Source organism: Lithobates pipiens, unplaced genomic scaffold (assembly GCF_037356315.1).
Source record: "Lithobates pipiens isolate NorthernLeopardFrog02 unplaced genomic scaffold, aLitPip1_a1.2 Scaffold_28, whole genome shotgun sequence".
Lineage (NCBI taxonomy): Eukaryota > Metazoa > Chordata > Amphibia > Anura > Ranidae > Lithobates > Lithobates pipiens.
The window spans coordinates 184,015,708-184,031,161 of NW_027507789.1; positions in this window are offsets into that span (position 1 = coordinate 184,015,708).

Below are 15,454 nucleotides of genomic sequence, written 5' to 3' on the forward strand. Positions count from 1 at the left end.
GGCCGCGTGCCCTCAACATGGGGGAGTGCCTTGGGGAAGGGGGGGCGCGCGGCCACCCCACCCCAAAGCGGGTGCCTGCAGGGAGGTGCGCTGGAAGTAGGCAGCATACGGGCACGCCACTCTGTCTGTGCACCCTTACAACACACTTTGACCTACAGGTAAGCCTAGATTAAGCCTTACCTGTAGGTCCAAGAAATATCTCCTAAACCTACACGGTTTAGGAGATATTTGCCAAAAGACAGGCACCGCTGTCTACAGCGCAGGCGCACTGATCACGGCACCGTCAACGACGAAGATGCCGCGCGTCTCGCCGAATGACAGCGGTGGAGCAGCGAGACCCCACCGAGAAGATGGATGCGCCGGACTACAGGGGACAGCGGTGACATCGCTGGCTCCTGTGTCAGGTAAGTGACACATAATGGACTACTATGCGATTATGCTTTACCTTTGCAGGGAATGAAAGAGGAAGTAAACCCATCAGGGTTTACTTCCTCTTTAAGGGGGGCATGCTTTCCTGACCACCACTGTAAGGAGGGTGTTCTTCACATCGACCACCAATTTACGGGGGGCATGCTTTCCTGACCACCACTGTAAGGAGGGCATTCTTCCCACTGACCCCCAATTTAAGAGGGACACCACCGTAAGGAGGGCATTCTGAGGAATGAGCATTACAGAATATCTGATTGACTTTTTTTGTGATTTATCCCTTTCCTAATCTGAGCTCTGCTGTACAGGTACTGCAAGAGGCTGATACCCAGTCAAATGCAGGTACTAATACAGCTTGCATCCAAAAATAAATGTAATAATGTATTAATAAATACAGAACTATGTTAATTTGTTTCTTTTATACAGTGGGGGAAAATAATTATTTGATCGGCACACATCTCAGGAGGGATTTTGGCACACTCTTCTTTACAGTTCACAAGGTGTCTTGGCTGTCATTTGGCAACTGGAAGTTTCAGCTCCCTCCATAAATTTTCTATAGGATTAAGGTCTGGAGACTGGCTAGGCCACTCCATGATCTTAATGTACTTCTTCTTTAGCCACGCCTTTGTGGCCTTGGTGGTATGTTTTGGGTCATTGTCATGCTGGAAGACCCATCCACGACCCATCTTCAGTGTTCTGGCTGAGGGAAGGTTCTCATCCAAGATTTTACAATACATGGCCCCATCCATTGGTCCCTCAATGAGGCAAAGTTGGCCTTTAGCTTTAGCAGAGAAACAGACCCAGAGCATAATGTTTCCACCTCAGTGCTTGACTGTAGAGAGGGTGCTCTTAGGGTCATAGTCAGCATTTTTCTTTCTTCAAACACGGCGAGTCGAGTTAATGCCAAAGAGCTCAATTTTGGTCTCATCTGGCCACAGCACTTTCTCCCAATCATTCTCTGAATCATTTAGATGTTCATTGGCAAACTTCAGAGGGGCCTGTACATGTGCCTTCTTGAGGAGGGGACCTTGCGGGGCTGCAGGATTTCAATCCATGGTGGCATATTGTGTTACCAATGGTTTGTTTGGTAACTGTGGTCCCAACTGCCTTGAGATCATTCACAAGCCCCTCCTGTGTAGTTCTGGGCTGATCCCTCACTTCTTTCTTGATCCTCCTTACCCCATGAGGTGGGATCTTGCATGGAGCTCTAGACCGAGGGCGATTGATGGTTATTTTGTACTTCTTCCATTTGCAAATAAACGCTCCAACAGTTGTCTCCTTCTCACCAAGCTTCTTGCTGTGGTCTTTTAGCCCATTCCAGCCTTGTGCAGGTCTACAATCTTGTCCCTGACGTCCTTTGACAGCTCATTGGTGTTGCCAATGATGGTGAGGTTTGAATGGAAGGAAGAGATTCTGTGGACAGGTGTCTTTTATACACATATCGAGTTGTCGTTAGGAGCACCTTCATAAATCGACCGGACTAAAGGACTAATCGGTGTATCCCATGAGCACTGTAGCCAGTCTGTGGGAGCCAGAATTATTGTTGGTTGGTTTGGAATCAAATACTTATGGGATCGCAGGCAGGAATGCCCGGACAAAATGAAAACTCAATAAACCAACTTTTGTCAAATATAATATTTTATTGGATAAGATTTGGCCGCGGCGTATATTATTGGCTTATAAACATATTTATTCAATAATAAATTACCATACGTATTTATTTCAAACATAGAAATAACTCAATACCAAATATTTAATAAAATACAGCTCAGCCACTAAGACTCAAGCTGAAAAACAAATCTGACTATCTGAATATTTCAGAAAATTGTCCCCCTTTACTTTTGATTAGCAAAGGGGACCTTACCACATAAAATGGCCGCGACAAGGGAAGGAAACTAGCCTTTTATATAAGGACCCCCTGGAATTCCAGAATGTTCCAGGGGGTCATATGACCCCAAATGACCTATTCTGACTTTAGGATTATTTTTTTTTTATATATAATTATAGAATATTCCAGGTCAGCTGACCTGGAAAACCAGTCACAGGCTTTCCCGCCGATTCCTCACAGCAGGGGAGCCTGGAAACTGCTCCTGCCATGATCCCATAAGGAAAAGGGGAGCCTTAAGACAGGCTAATCCCCTTTTCCCCCCATTTTACTCACTGAACTGCAACCCAATGTATAACATTTGTATCATGTGTTTTTTTTGTATTTTTGGTTGATATTCTGTCTCTATCATTTAAAATACACCTATGATAAAAAATTATAGACCCTTCATTTCTTTATAAGTGGGCAAACTTACAAAATCTGCAGGGGATCAAATAAATATTTTCCCAAACTGTATATCTGAAGTTCAACCTTAGTTTAAAGGACAATTATTAAAAGTATAGTTATTCTTTAACCACTTGCTGACCGCTGCACGCCGATATACGTCGGCACAATGGCAGCGGTGGGCAAATGGGCGTACCTGTACGTCCCCTCTAAGAGGCGGGTATAGCAGGTGCGCGCTCCGCGTACAGCGTGACCGTGCCCGTGGGACCAGCGGACTCGATGTCTGCTTGTCTCCCGGCGATCGTGCCATGGAGCCTCAGAACGGGGAAGTGCCTATGTAAACAAAGCATTTCCACATTCTGCCTTGTGATGTGACAGAGATCCACTGCTCCCTGTGATCGGGAGCAGCGATCGCTGTCATATGACTAGTAGCCCATCCCCCCACAGTTAGAATCACTCCCTAGGACACACTTAATTAACCCCTTCATCCCCACTAGTTAACCCCTTCCCTGCCAGTTTCATTTACACAGTAATCAATGCATTTTTATAGCACTCTTCGCTGTATAAAGGTGAATGGTCCCAAAATAGTGACAAAAGTGTCCGACGTGTCCACCATAATGTCACGGTCCTGATAAAAATTGCAGATCGCCGCCATTACTAATTAAAAATAATAATAATAAAAATGACATAAAACTATCCCCTATTTTGTAAGCGCTATAACTTTTGCACAAGCCAATCAATACACGCTTATTGTGATTTTGTTTACCAAAAATATGTAGAAGAATACATATCGGCCTAAACTGAGGAAAAAAAATATCTTTTTATATATTTTTGGGGGATATTTATTATATCAAAAATTAAAAAAATAGTGCGTTTTTTTTTCAAAATTGTCGCTCTTTTTTTGTTTATAGCGCAAAAAATAGAAAAACGCAGAGGTGATCAAATACCACCAAAAGAAAGCTCTATTTGTCAGTTTTGTTTGGATTCAACGTCGCATGACCACGCAATTGTCAGTTAAAGCAACGCAGTGCCAAATCGCGAAAAGTGCTCTGGTCAGGAAGGGGGTAAAATCTCCCGGGGCTGATTTGGTTAACATGTCTTTTTTTTCTGTTTATTACAGTATTTTCTTATTTCACATGAAAGGTAGAAAAATGTTCACCGATCTAGCAAATGACCAACTTATTGTGAGAGGTAAACTTTGTAAACAGAAAGCTGATTGAAAGTATGGCGTATTTGTCTGGAATTCTGTAAGTAGTCTGTCACCTCTATGTATCCCGAGGCTGCTTGGGGTGATGTATGGGTTGAGACGTGGCTGATGTTTATATATAGGCTGTTAGAGTCCTGTTTCTGATTTGCAGGCCCCCGGGCAGTGCATATAGATTTCCTCATATCCTCCTCCTCCTCTTTAGGATGTAGCAGAAAGAGAGCCTAGGGGGCTAATAGGGAGAAAGGAGATCAGTCATCAGATAAACCTCCTTCTCTCATTTCTCCTTATATATCTGGACCTTGCTCCATAGGGCACTCTGGCCCTAATTACTAGTAAATCTACATGATTGAGATTGCTCAATTAAAGAGTGAGCAAAAAAGTGCAAGACCAGTACCCATGGCAGCCAATCTAGTTCTATCTTGTAGTGGTCTGGCTTTAGTAAAATCAGTTCTGATTGGTTGCTCCTTGATATCGCACTTAGCTCCTTGCACAATTTTACTAGATAAGGCTGTTTCTTTTCTGGCTGTGAGTAAGGACTCCTTTACAGATGTGGTAGCCCCCTGAAGAGCGCTCAACGGTGGATTGTTTTTCAGAGGCAGTGACGAGGCATTATGTCTCCTCCTTACCACCTGTTTTCACCCCTAAAAGCCTGCACAGCCGCACCACAGCGCGGCACAACTCCGTAAACCTGAATACAAAGTAGTGCAGCATGTGTATACCCCCCCTCCCCCTTAAAGGAGAAGCACAGCCAAAGCTTGTTTGGCTGTACTTCTCCTGTGGATCACCGGAGTGCAGTTAGTTTTGTACTCCTTTTGTGCTCGTTTTCAGCTGACAGCCGCTGTCGACTGATGTCACAGAGTCGGTCCATGCTCAGGAAAGATTGTGACCATATGGTCGCATACCTCACAACTTTTTGAGATGGGAATGAGGGACCCCTACTAACAAATGTATGTAGACATAGGACACGCCTCCTGTCACACGCCCTTAAAGGAGAATTAACAAAAAAAAAAAAAGGTTAATTAAATCCAGAAGTGCTTTTTACTACCACTATTCCTTTATATTGGCTTATACAGCCCAGCGCTCCAGTGAGCATAGGGGAGCAGAGCAGAGAGTCGGTGAATGAAAGTCACCAGCTCTCTGCTCAGGGAGCTGTGAGAATTGAGCAATCACTAGTGTTTGATCGCTCTGTTCTCAGTGTTAGAGCCGGCGGGGCACAGATGCTGCATCCACCTAGGAAAGTATGGTTCTGTAAAAAACCCCAGTCCCATACTTCTCCTTTTAAAGAGAAGCTCCAGTCTCCCCACAAAACATTAAAGGTTAGCAGCTACACATACCATAGCACACTTCCAACTGCACATATGTGAGGCTCGCTGTACTTGAATGGTCACGTAGTCTTCTGGGACCTGTGATGTGTCCCAGTAGGCTAAGGGGGGGGGGGGGGGGGGGGGGCAGAACTTCTGCTCAGATTGTCGTGTGATCTGACCAGAGGTGGAGAGTGGGTACCTGTCAAAATCAGGTAACCCCCTCCCAAAAGAAAAAATTTGCCAGATCTAAAGGAGAAGGGGGAGGAGGAGGTGAAGTTCCGCTTTAAGCTGCAAAGAGAGCCAAAGGGGGCATACACACCGTACAATGCTTTGTTTTCAAATTTATGGGGCCATGCCATGCGGTGGCAGAATGCTCCTTGTACTGCAGTCAGGGCCGGTGCTACCACTAGGCAAACTAGGCAGCTGCCTATGGCGCTCTGCTGCCTAGGGCGCCCGGTTACTGGTGTTCCTACTCTCTTCTCTCTGCAGCAAGTAACTAACTCTCAGCATCAGCAGGACTGTGTCTGTCCCAATTGAATGGAAGCAAGCAAACATTCATTGATGGGCACTGGTAGGCTACATTGATGGGTGCTGGTGAGGCTGCATTGATGGAGCTGGTAAGGCTGAATTTGATGGGCGCTGGTGAGGCTCCATTTAACGGGCGCTGGTGAGGCTGCATTTGATGGGTGCTTCATTAAAAAGGTGGGGTATACATGGGCAAGGCAAAGGGGGTGGGGTCAGGGGTGGAGCCAGATGAGGGGTGGAGCAAAATGAGGATTTGCCTAGGGTGTCAAAAATCTTTGCACCAGGTCTGACTGCAGCACGCCTGATTGGCTGCTTGCACTGCTTCTATCAGCTTATGCCAAGTTAGCCCAACCACCTGGTTTCGCTGCCACCAAACCGCAGGTGTAAATTAGACCTAAAGCTGACTATATATGGCTCAAGTGTGTCTGATTTCTGTGAATTTGCTGAAACATGAGCCATGGGTGGCCCTGCTGACAGCCATGGGTGCATTCTCTATCCCAGTGGGCTGAATGAGAGGAATATTTTTGTATATGGGAAGCTTAAAGTGGAACTAAATTTGTAAAAAACTGAGGAGGCAGTGCTTTATATTAGAAGAGACATGCTATTAGGTAGATTTACTAAAACTGGTGATCTCAGAATCTGGTTCAGCTGTTCATGGTAGCCAATCAGCTTCTAACCTCAGCTTGTTCAATTAAGCTTTGGCAATAAAACTGATTGGATTCTATGCAGAAGTGAGCCTGATTTTGCACTCTCCAGCTTTAGTAAATAAACCCCAAAGTCTTTTCTGCAATAACACACACTCAGGCTGGGTTCACACCGCTGCGGGTGGGAGACCCGGATGTGATTCGCACCGCACTGCAGTGCAAATCACATCCGATCTGTCTGTGCGATGCGAGTTCAGCCATACAGATAGTATGGCTGAATTCGCATCGCACCCGCCGCAAACTCGCACAGGACCCTTTTTTTGGTCTGCAGCAGAATCGGATTGCATGGGTGTTCACACAATGCGATCCGATTCCTGTCCGAGTTTGCAGATCGCACTGCGATATGCGGACTGGTCTGGGGGTGTCATTAAGATTTCATTGACACTCCCAGCAGTCCGCATAGGGCAGTGTGAACTGCCGGCGGGAGGCATGCGATGCGGGAAAATGCCGCGGATTCGCGGCGTTCCCGCATCGCTATGGTGTGAACCTAGCCTCACTTGCCTGCTTGCAGTCCTCTATAATGTACATTCAGCTGCGAAGCTCAGCGTGCCTTCCCGACATACTTCAGCTATGCCAGAATGACTGACTCTGGAGCACATGGGCAGGATAATGTCATTCCTTCACTGACCAATCAAGAGGCTGAAAACCTGGTACACGGAAGTAGCCAGGGAGAAGATGATATGTGCTATGTGTAACCCCATTGGTCTCAATGAACGAGTTTGATAGGTGGTGCCACCTGTCAAACTCTAACCATAGGCCTTAAAGAGGAAGTAAACCCTGATGAGTTTACTTCCTCTTTGATTCCCTGCAAAGGCAAAGCATAATGGACTACTATGCATCGCATAGTAGCCCATTATGTGTCACTTACCTGACACAAGAGCCAGCGAAGTCGCCGCTGTCCCCTGTAGTCCGCCGCATCCATCTTGTTGGTGGGGTCTCGCAGGTCCGCCGCTGTCATTCGGCGAAGCCGCGATGACGTCACTCCCGCGCATGCGCACGGGAGCCGACACGCGTGGCAGCTCCGTCGCTGAGAATGCCGCGCTCAGTGCGCCTGCGCGCCGCTGTCTACGGCGCATGCGCCGTAGACAGCGATGCCCGTTTTCGGGCAAATATCTCCTAAACCATATAGGTTTAGGAGATATTGCTTGGACCTACAGGTAAGCCTTAATCTAGGCTTACCTGTAGGTCAAAGTGGTTTGTAAGGGTTTACAACCACTTTAACATGAACTTTACTCAATGTTAGGTTCTTCCTAAATGTGGTTACTATAAGATGCCCTAAAGTCGGATAATATTCTTCTATACCCCTCTCTAATTTATGTTATTTACTTATTTTGGCCTGAATTTCCCCAATTCTATGGGTAAGATTCACCAGTTGTCACCCTTGCCTAATAAATGTGCTGGCCCGTAACAATCTCTCCATTAACATGGACGCTTGGATGATCATGGACCTGGGCAGTCAACAAGTTCCCCCCAGGATGACCAACTGTTTGTGTCTGTTATAACTTAAAGACATAGCAATCACAACTTAATCTAGCAGTAGGATTGGGAGTCAATCATCCCATATCTACATGAACATCATGCCATCTTTGGCATTGACAGGTCACTTGTTGCTTGTTTTCTTTATTTGCTTTAAATTTACCAAATTTAGGTTGGCCTTGTGAGGCATTAAAGAGTGGGTGTAGGGGTGTTCAAATGAGCGGAACTTACCTGGAGGATGTAACCAGAAGGTCCCTTGCCACTCTTGTTCCAGGTCACAGGACCTAATGCCATGGCAACTGTGCACTGGGCTGCGGTTAGATGGTTTAATCAAACTAGTTTAGTCAAATTTGAAGCTGCTACGGGACACAAGGTGGGCAGGCGAAAATATGTTTAGTTAAAGAGGTTATAAACCTCAGACATGAAATATGAACAAAGCATATCCCTCTATAATGTGTACTTGTCTCAATCCATAGCACTGAGTCTCATTTCTGTCTGCTGCTTCATCCCTCTGCTATCAGCATGAATCCCTTCTGTTAAGTTTTCCTGACACCAAGCGAACAAAGGTGACAGGGGAGCGAGCTCCAGCACACAGCTTGTGATTGACAGCCTCAGCTCTGTTCCTGTGTGCTGTGTGAAGGGGGTGTGTCCCTTCCCTCCAATCAGCTCTCACCTCACTCACCTCACTGAGCTCTGCAGTGTGTAACTTCAACTCTCCACCCTGTTTTCTGACAGCTCAGCCAAGCTTTATAAATTCTGGACTTGGAACAAATGTAGAGAAGACAGGACGACGTCAGGTGTGACAAAACGCGTATGGAGGAGCGGCGTGCTGACGTCACCACGATACACAGAAGTCCCGGAATCACGGGCTGTTACAGAGAGCCAGCTGGCTTAATTCTTTACCCTGCATATGATGTTTTTACATAAATGTAAGTGCAATACCTTTTATCTTTTTTTAAATAAAATAAATACTCTATGGTTTTATGCTATGGAAGCTCTTTCATTATTCTTTTCTGGGAAATATCTGCTATAAACCTCCTGACTGAGCCACATACTCCTGTAAAGGCGCTGGGATCCTGACTGTGAGCAACCAAAGGCCCGGGCTGGGTATCAAGCCACAGGCACATACAATTGTCTATAATTAAGAGATCAATAGGAGCCGTTAAGAGGCAGTTTGTGTCGAGGTGGAAGGCAGACTCTTTTCTTTTATCACTACTCTCGGGTGTTATGTCTGTTATTTGCACAGAGGAGATCGATCATCAATCTGAATGGACTATCAATCATTCACTATTTGATCAGTTATAAAATTCACTTTTTCATGTGTACAAGGTCACAGCATCATATGCGTCACTTTTTTAGTTTACAACGCGGCTTGATATTGGAAAGATGTAGAGAAGAGAAGACTGCAGATAAACGGGTACAACCTATGTAGGAGGATTTGTTTCATCTCTGTGTATCACCTGAGGCCAGTCTTTTCACTAAGTATATGTAAGAGTTTACAACCACGTAAAATACCTCCAACCACTCTCCACCACTCACCCTAATGTTGACCATATATATAGCAATTCCTGACAAATTCAGCCGCTGTCAACCAGAACAAGGGCATCTTCCCATCAATGAAATGGATCGATGTTACAGATTTAAAGTGGTTGTAAACCCTTACAACCAACTTTGACCTACAGGTAAGCCTAGATTAAGGCTTACCTGTAGGTCCAAGAAATATCTCCTAAACCTATACAGTTTAGGAGATATTTACCCAAAGACAGCCACCGCTGTCTACGGAGCGCAGGTGCACTGGGCAGACCGCAGATCGTGGCGATATGCCGCGAGTGCCGGCTCCGGTGCGCATGCGCGGGAGTGATGTCATCGCTGCTCCGGCGAATCACAGCGCCGGAGCAGTGAGACCCGGAAGTCACTCCGGGATCCATGGCAGCGGCGGACATGAACACGGAGGACTGCTTCGTTCTCAGGTAAGTTATTCATAATGAGCTAGTATGCTATACATACTAGCTCATTATGCCTTTGCCTTGCAGGGTGTGTTTTTTTTTTGTATTTTTTTTTTTTTTAGCCTTTACTTCCTCTTTAAGAAGTAGTAAATTAAAAGAATAATTGCAATTGAATAGAAACTGTTTGAAAACCGGAACAGGGGGAGTTACTTTGACAGAAAGAAGTTGAATGTACTGCTACTCTCAATCAGGGATTCGTTAACACAGTCAATTGCAAATAGTGGATTATTCCTTCAATTCTTCATCAATGGAAAATGGAATCAAAAGTGAGTTCAAACAATCATATTCTGGCTCATATGACCAATATAATTTTTTAATGTCCTTTTGCTTTCAGGAGGTATCAAGCCTTTAGCATTTAGAGACTGGTGGATATAAGAAAAAAACAAAGACGTCTTTTTAACCGAGAAAGTCTTTTGTAGTCGCAAGTTTTCTTTTTCTTTTCTTTTTTTTTTCTTGATCTCCCTTTTTCTTTGTCTTTTATCCCTCTCCCCATAGTAGTTTTAGTTTTCCATCTTGTTTTTTTTTTTTTTTTCTTGGCTCCTGGCTTTCCTTCCCCGTGCTATACCTCCCTGCCCCCTCCTTCTCCTCTCGCTCTTTCCTGTAACTCTAGCTTAGCAGAGGCTGAGGTAAGAATGAGGGCGCTTTCTGCAGAGAGGCCCCTGTGACTTCAGGAGGTAATTGAAACCATAGGCTTGGGGGGGGGGGGGAGTTAAGCTCCAAAAAAATCAAAGAGAGTTTGGAGATGGGAATCAAGGCCTGGAGGCTGATATAAGCAGCACAAGGTAGGAGGAGAGAGGTGTACACCTGCTCTCAGGGTATTAGTGCTCCCAGGGGGCATACAAAGGCCTGCTGGAGGTACAAACCAAACTTAGAAGCATGGATAAACTGTAACGTGATTACAAAGTGCTCCTTCCATTCTGAGATCTACTCTACAATGGCCTCTCCAAAGCCTGCCCATGTCTAGTTTTATCACATAACCTAAAATAACCATTATAAACCCATGAATACTCGAATTTGATGTTCTACCATGCCACTCCATTCCCTCATTAGAGGCCACTGCAAATACTTGTTGCCTCTGAGTATGGGGAGGAATATGCCCACCTTCTTGAACTCAGTGCTTGGATCTGAGTGCCCAATTGTCATGCCTGAACAATGTCAACTGATGGGCAAGAGGTAAACATCAATCTGGTGTAAGCTCTCCTGGCACTGTTTGAAAATGAAAATGAAGGCCTAGAGGCTGATATAAGCAGCACAAGGCAGGAGGAGAGAGCTCTCAGGGTATTAGTGCTCCCAGGGGGCACACAAAGGCCTGCTGGAGGTACAAACCAAACTTAGAAGCATGGATAAACTGTAACGTGGTTACAAAGTGCTCCTTCCATTCCGAGATCTACTCTACAATGGCCTCTCCAAAGGATGCCCATGTCTAGTTTTATCACATATTCTAAAATAAACATTATAAACCCATGAATACTCGAATTTGATGTTCTACCATGCCACTCCATTCCCTCATTAGATGCCACCGCAAATACTTGGTGCCTCTGAGTATGGGGAGGAATATGCCCACCTTCTTGAACGCAGTGCTTGGGTCTGAGTGCCCAATTGTCATGCCTGAACAATGTCACCTGATGGGAAAGAGGTAAACATTAATCTGGTGTAAGCTCTCCTGGCACTGTTTGAAGATGAAAATTAAGGCCTAGAGGCTGATATAAGCAGCACAAGGTAGGAGGAGAGAGGTGTACACCTGCTCTCAGGGTATTAGTGCTCCCAGGGGGCACACAAAGGCCTGCTGGAGGTACAAACCAAACTTAGAAGCATGGAGAAACTGTAACGTGATTACAAAGTGCTCCTTCCATTCCGAGATCTACTCTACAATGGCCTCTCCAAAGGTTACCCATGTCTAGTTTTATCACATAACCTGAAAAAAACATTATAAACCCCTGAATACTCTAATTTGATGTTCTACCATGCCACTCTTTTCCCTCATTAGAGGCCACCGCAAAAACTTGGTGCTTCTGAGTATGGGGAGGAATATGCCCACATTTTTGAACGCAGTGCTTGGGTCTGAGTGCCCAATTGTCATGCCTGAACAATGTCACCTGATGGGTAAGAGGTAAACATTAATCTAGTGTAAGCTCTGACAACGTTGGAGAAGGATCTTATACAAGTTTAGCTTTCCTGGCACTGTTTGAAGGAACAGAGTGGTGGGAGAAGATGGAGCATATTTTGGCTGGAGGCCGGAGGGTCTAACCTGATATGTTGAACACTCAAGAGATGGAAGACAATGGCGGGGGGGGGGGGGGGTTATCAAAACTGTAGCAGCCAGAATCTGGAGCAGCTGTGCAGGGCAACCAATCAGCTTTCAACTTCAGCTTGCTCGGTTAAAGTGGACATACAGTAGGGAAAATAATTATTTGATCCCCCACAGATTTTGTAATTTTGGCCACTTTTTTTTCATGCAGTACTTCTAGGAATAAACAGATACATTTTGATTGGCCAGTGCTGTCACAATGAATTGGTCTAGTCCCATGATGGCGAACCTTGGCACCCCAGATGTTTTGGAACTACATTTCCCATGATGCTCAACTACACTGCAGAGTGCATGAGCATCATGGGAAATGTAGTTCCAAAACATCTGGAGTGCCAAGGTCTGCCATCACTGGTCTAGGGCATCCTGGAAGGGCTGCACAGAGAAGAGGGAACAGAGCAGGGATTTCAAATCCATTGACGGCTGGAGCAGCTGTGGGGGTGCCGACAGCTTGGCAACCCCTGGGGTTAAGTACAGCAGGGACGATGAGGAGGGTGTCCAGTGTTAGTTTGCGCTTACATTTTTCTGTAAAGGTGAACTAACCCTCAAGCTGAAGTTTAGGTATAACAATTTTTACATAGTTATTCATAACAATTTTTACATAGCTGGAGTTTGGCAATAATTTGTAGTCAAGTCCATCTAATGCTGGCCATACACACTTAGATTTTTTAAATCAGATTGATGTGTAATTTGATCAAAATTATTAAATCAGCAAACATCCAAATAGCCATAACTTTCCTTCCGATTAATTTACACTCGATTTAGATCGGATTTAGTTTGATCGGCCAAGGAAGAACATTATGGCTCATTTTGTATCGATTGGCAGAACTGAGACACTTTCTTCAAGAGTACTAGTGTATTTAGATCAATCTGTTTATAAGGTTACATGGTGGAAACAGAGAAGAAATCAGAGATTGTAGGTTTCGATAGCATATTAACATCAATCAAAATCCACTTCTCTGTGGTATATCGAGTGAAAGGGTTATTGATTATATTTTGATTATTCCTAATGGAAAAGATTGATCACAAAAGAAATCGAAGTGGAAGATGTCTCACCTGGTTTGGGCTATCTTTCCGCAGATAGACAGCTTCCATCCTTGACCATCATTTTTTCACACCATAGGGTACCCAGGTTGGGCACAGAAGGTATGGTACCTCGCCAACCCATATTTGCACTATAATTTTGTTTTCTTTTTATAGCAAATGGGGCGGCATTGAGGTTAAACATTGGCATTCTCTTAAAACATTCTAATGTTCTATTTTTATCTATGTATTACTCTCTTTATGTTGCTGTGCAATGTGTCGCTCAGTTTTTTTCTCTTTGTATGGAAAATGTTTCTTAAATAAAGATTACAAAAAAAAATTGAAGTGTGCATGGTCACAATAAATATCCTCATGCATCTAACACTACACTCTGCTTAGATTGACAATGCTGCTGTCTAAAAGTGTCTCTGTTGCTCCTCCATCCAGAGTGGAGCCACCCTAAGACAAAAAGAGTGCTACTGAAAAGTGTTTTGAAAGCGCCGCAAAACGGGACTTTTTAAAATCATTTTGAGTAAAAAGTGCACTGCTAGTGGATGAAAAGCACCGCAAAAACAAGCTGTGCTTTAGCACTAAAGGCCGGGTGCTGCCATTGTGAAAGCAGTCTTAATACTGTATTTATCGGCGTGTAACACGCACCGGCGTATAGCAGCCTTCCATTGCAGCCTTACATGTCATTAGCAGCCTTCCATTGCAGCCTTCCCAGTTATTTGCAGCCTTCCATTGCAGCCTTGTCAGTCATTTGCAGCCTTGTCAGTTTCTTTTGCAGGCTTTCCGATTAAAAATGGCGCCGCCGAGATACAGAGCGGATGTCCTGTGTATCTTGGCGGCTCTTGGTAGCTCTCAATAGCCTAAAACGGCCGAAAATAGCCGAGAGCGGCCGGAAATAGCCGAAAGCTGCCGAGACCGGCAGAAAAGGCAGAAGAGCTCGCAGTCGGCAGGTGATTGACGTATAACACGCACCCAAGATTTTCCCCTGATTTTAAGGGGGAAAAAGTGCGTGTTATACGCCGATAAATATGGTATGTGAAAAGTGTGGTGTACATTTGTATTCAGCCCAATTTGTATTCAGAGTCAATACTTTGTAGAACCGCCTTTCACTGCAATTACAGCTGCAAGTCTTTTTGGGGATGTCTCTACCAGTGTTGCACATCTATAGAGTGACATTTTTGCCCATTCTTCTTTGCAAAATAGCTCAAGCTCTGTCAACCTCGATGGAGAGTGAACAACAATTGTCAAGTCTTGCCACAGTTTCTCAATTGGATTTAGGTCTGGACTTTGACATTCTAAAATATGACTATGCTTTGATCTAAACCATTCCATTGTACCTCTGGCTGTATGTCTGTATGTTTGGGCCCCTTTCACACTGGGGCGGGAGCGGCGTCGGCGGTAAAACGGCCCCTTTACCATAGTTTTAGCTGAGCTATTTGGCACCTAATGGGGCAGTTTTAATCCATGCTAGTGAAAAAGGGTTAAAACCACTCGCAAAGGACCTCTGCAATGATGCTTTGCTGGCGGTATAGCCATGCTGCCCCATTGATTTCAATGGGCAGGATCGGTGAAGGAGCGGTGTATACACCGCTCCTTCACCGCTCCAAAGATGCTGCTTGCAGGAGTTTTTTTTAACATCCTGCAAGCGCACCACTCCAGTGTGAAAGCCCTCAGGCTTTCACACTGGAGCAACAGCAGCGGCTGTTTCAGGGTGATTTACATGCGCTAGTGTGAAAGGGGCCTTAGGGTTGTTGTCCTGCTGAAAGGTAAACCTCCGCCCCAGTCTCAAGTCTTTTGCAGACTTTAATGGGTTTTCTTCTAAGATTGCCCTGTATTTGGCTTCACCATCTTCACATCAACTCTGACCAGCTTCCCTGTCCCTGCTGAAGAAAAGCATATTCACAACATGACGCTGCCACCGCTGTGTTTCTTAGCCTTTTGCTTTTAGGCCAAAAAGTTCAATTTTAGTCTCATCTGACCAGAGCACCTTCTTCCACGTTTGCTGTGTCCCCCACGTGGCTTTTCGCAAACTGCAAATGAACTTCTTATGGCTTTCTTTCTACAACGGCTTTCTTCTTGCCACTCTTCCAAAAAGGCCACATTTGTGGAGTACATGACTAATAGTTGTCCTGTGGACAGATTCTCACACCTGAGCTATGGATCTCTGTAGCACCTCCAGAGTTATCATGGACCTCTTGGC